This window comes from Amblyomma americanum, chromosome 8 (assembly GCF_052857255.1).
Source record: "Amblyomma americanum isolate KBUSLIRL-KWMA chromosome 8, ASM5285725v1, whole genome shotgun sequence".
Classification (NCBI taxonomy): Eukaryota; Metazoa; Arthropoda; class Arachnida; order Ixodida; family Ixodidae; genus Amblyomma; species Amblyomma americanum.
Window position 1 is genome coordinate 29,455,825 of NC_135504.1, and position 4,546 is coordinate 29,460,370.

Sequence of the window (4,546 nt, forward strand, 5' to 3'; positions counted from 1 at the left end):
CCGACTGCAAACACGCTCCCTTCAGAATCCGGCAGTGCTTTCCCTTAAGGACCCTGGCCAGTACGACCCAAATTGCCATAAATATGGTGAAAGGACCACATACGACCACATTCTATGAAACTGCGCAAATGATTCGCCTCAGACGGAGTTGATACAACTCGCTTCTCCCGAGCTGTGGGACGCCGTGCTGGTCATCTCGGATCCCAAGATTCAAGCACGGGCAATCGAGCGGGCCAATGAGGTCGCCGCCAGACATGGGCTAGCGGCCATCTAGTATGTGTTTCCTGCAATCTGCCCTCGACGCAATAAATGTTTTAAATAATAATAAAAATAATAATAATAATAATAATAATAATAATAATAATAATAATAATAATAATAATAATAATAATAATAATAATAATAATAATAATAATAATAATAATAATAATAATAATAATATTATTAAAAATAATAATAATAATAATAATAATAATAGGTTTTTGGAGAAATGAATTGGCGCAGTATCTGTCTCATATACCGGCGGACACCTGAACAGCGCCGTAAGAGAGCGGATAAAGGAGGGAGTGAAAGTAGAAAGGAAGAGAGAGGTGCCGTAGTGGAGGGCTCCGGATTAATTTAGACCACTTGGGGATCTTTAACGTGCACTGGCATCGCACAGCACACGGGCGCCTCAGCGTTTTGCCTCCATAAAAACGCAGCCGCCGCGGTCGGGTTCGAACCCGGGAACTCGGGATCAGTAGCCAAGCGCCCTAACTACTGAGCCACCGCGGCGGGTAAATGTTTTACAATCCAGTCCAATCCATTAAAATTGAAAATTGGCTGTTGGGGAAAGGAAATGTTGCAGTATGTATCAAATCTTTGCGGAAACCTGAACCGCTCCTTAAGCGAAGGGATAAAGGAGGGCATACTCTGTATGCCAGCCCTGCTACGACGGCGCCGCTGCTAAGCGCAGCCACTGCCCACTGGACAAAGAGCCTTTCCAGGAGGATGACGTGGCGTGGACAATCACCAGCAGGGGCAACGTTCTCGGCCGGAAGGTACGCTGCTGGAACTCTGAGCGCAGCTGCGATGCCGATTGCGTGGCATCCGCCATGTTGGAACACTTCGCCAACACCTACCAGTACCACGCCATGATCTCCCTTTGTGTATCCAGATAGTCCTGCACCAGGTCATTGCGGAACATCTGGAGCGCGACTGTTTATCGTCCCGCGCCCGCGAACCAGACGATAAATTTGGCAACGTATTCATGCAAATAAAAGAAGCGTTAGGAAAAATACAGGAAGGGAATGGTGCCCTGCGGATGAAGCTGGATTCACTCGAGCAGCGTCTGCGCCCTGAGACTTAAAACACAGTAGCATCTCAGTCCACTACTATCGCCAGTGCATTGACGGACGCTCTAGAAAACAAGGTTTCGGGGCTTAAGACCCTCGCCGAGACGGCATTAGCTGAACACAGGCGCGAAGTCGCATCGAAAATCAGGGACGCAGTGGCTGGAAACGAGTGGGCCATGAAAGAGGTAGTCAGGCAGGAGTGTGAGCGGACAGCCCTGTGTATGAAGGACAGGGTCGTAGAAGCCTTGTGTGAAGATCGCACGCTGGGAGATGCCGGATATTTAGCTTCGGCGGCGTCTGCTGGAAAACAGGCTGCGTCAGTAGACGACGAGGCCAAAGCTGAGGAACAGCTGATGATCGGTTCCTTGAACATCGGTGATGCTTTCCTGGACAAGTCGGTTCCTTTCGAATGAACCATAGATGACTGGGATGAAATTCTCGCCCAAGCACTTTCTTCGCCATACCGCACCAGCAGCGATGGCCAGCCTAGCTACCACTACGGATACCTTATAGTTCCGTTCCTATGCTTTGACGGCCACCATGTTCGGCTTCGTGTTTACATACTCGAGGGCTTGTGCGACAAATTCCTGAATTGGCCCATGGATAAGAAGGTTAAGCTAGTTCTCATCGATCCTAGCGGCTGCACGAGACAATTAACTGTAAGGAACGCAATTCGACCAGTCCGCCGCTGCGCTTGTATGCCTACTGCCTTTGCCAACTGCATCAAGTTACCATGCTTTGCAGTAGGAATATACTACGGTTACTAAGAGTAAGCATTCCGTATATTTAGTGACTGAAATCTCCTACGGAACTTGGGCAAAATACCCTGCCCCTAAATGTGAGCGCGCTAGAGGACAGCTTACTTTGTTTTTACACCTTTATCGGCTTATTCGTGTATAGATTGTGGGAGTTATATATGGGACATCTTCGGGGTTACCGACAGGGGCGTATTTATGGGAGGAAAGAGAGCCCCCCCCCCCCCCCCCCCTAGCTCGGCTGGACCCCCATTATGTGGACGAAAAAAGTCCAAGAAATACGGTGTTCAAATGCGACCAGCATTTCCAAGAGTAACACATGAATCTGCCCCTGGTTACCTACTCGTATCTCTGTCCACGAAAAGCCTTGCCTCGTTGTGACGTGAGCACTACACCAACACGCTTTTTCGGCTGTCGTTCCATGCGAATGAGTGAAATACGGCGAGGGGTGGGTGGGCAGCAGCAGGAAGCAGAGGGGAACCCTGAAGAAAAGCTGTACGGGAGTGCGAGCTTATGTGACTTTGATCCTTCAGCTTGATCCTAATGCGGCCGACTCTGGTCGATTAAAAAATTGCAGGATAATCCGTGCTACACCTATATTACCCTACTGCAGGAACGCATGCCTACTGTTCATTGTTTTGATCTCATCCACACGCAAGCAACAACACAATGAAGATTGTCAGCAAAAAAATCTTTATGCAGTTGTTTCTTTGCCAAGATGGAATTACATTTAGCGCAGCACATGAAGGGGACAAGACAGGCGCGAACTCACAGCTCTTTATTCAGAAAGAACGCACGTACATATATGCAGTCATGCAGTGATTCATCATATCACAATTTTCATATTAGGCACGTCTCCACGAGAAATTATATTTTCGCTTCAAGCTCAGTGAAAGGTCGCTGATACATATATCAGCCTTTTATTCTGATAAACGCTACCAGTAGTTACTGTTCGACTTCTGACTAGAATCTTTATATTGGTCAACTTTGGCGAGCATTTACAATTTTTGCACTTCTTTTGGACGTTACGTCGCTTGTAAGCATTCAGCGATGACGTAGGCTGTACGATATGTCCGCTATGAATTATCGCCTGTTATCAGCGTCCCGGCGCAAGCATCTTTTTGGTACGCCAGGATTGAAAGCCCAAATTTCAGATGTCGCCGACACTTGTCTGTACGAAACCTTGAGTTTGCTCGGGAACAGAAACATGGGTCGCGCTAACCTCACCGGTGGCAGCACCTGCCATCGCACGGCTCGGCGCATCGCTTAACAGCTGCACCACTCCGCTAGCACTGGTATAAGGACTGCTAGCGATCTATGAACGAAAAGTGGAGAATGACCTATTCCACATACATGGGCATCAACCCACTAACGATGTCGCGTCATATCATTAACGCGGAACTCAAGTCCCATTTCGCCCATCTTTGTCTGAGGCGCCTGCTTGACCTTGAAAACCGAGCCTGGAAGCTATATCGGAGTGAAAACCAAAGTTCCAGCAGACTTAATTCGCAGGTGGCCTAATCGTGCTAAATCGTGCGCCATTCTTTTTTTTTAATTTCACTTACCTCCCAATGGTGTCACGCGTTCGAGGTGAGATCGTTCAGGCGGATTCCAGGAACCAGCACGCTAGCGTTGACACAAGCACACTTACAACCATTTTGTGCACCCGACGAGCCAACCAGACCCACAAAAAATCACTCACGCGAAAGAACGAACGCGGGCACTGTCCCTCAGTGTAGAAACACTCGTAATCGCTTAGTACATGAGCACATAGAAGGGAGTTGTGGAACGCGTGCTCGAACGCAACGGAGTACGCATCACAAGAAGACACATGCGCATTTTAAACGGATATAAAGGCACAGTGCTGTCAAGGAATGTCTTTAGTTATCTCGTGAAGATAGTGTGCAATCATTAGAACACAAAATTTATCTCTAGTACGTTCTATTTTATATAATTTCTGCTATCTCTCTTGTACTTCGCTGCGTACGAAATTAGCCCGTTTTTATCTGCGCTGTTGTTCGTGCCGCATGAAATGGATGCGAACTATTACATGAGGAAGCGCCACTTGTATAAGCGTCAACGCTTAGCCAGGTCAACGTGGCAGCAGCGCCGTATGCTCGCGTCGGCACAAACGACCCTACCTCACGGCGTTGCATTACCCACACGCTGGCACCTCAATGGTGCAGGTTCGAATCCCAGTCGGAGATATCTGTTTGCACAGTTTTTATTTGCTCGAACTCTCTCATGCTGAGGACGGACGGACGAACAGATAGAGATCTGCGGACAAAGAGAGGTGAAAATGTAGCCGTCACGTGTTAAGGTCACGTGTTAAGTGTTGGAATGCCATATCAGCGCATGGTTGGAGCCACGGTCGTCCTTCCGCCGCAGCCATGAAACAGACAGTGTTCGTCTCCGTATGGGCTGCAAGTAGATATAAGGATAGGCGTGGCGGCCGTC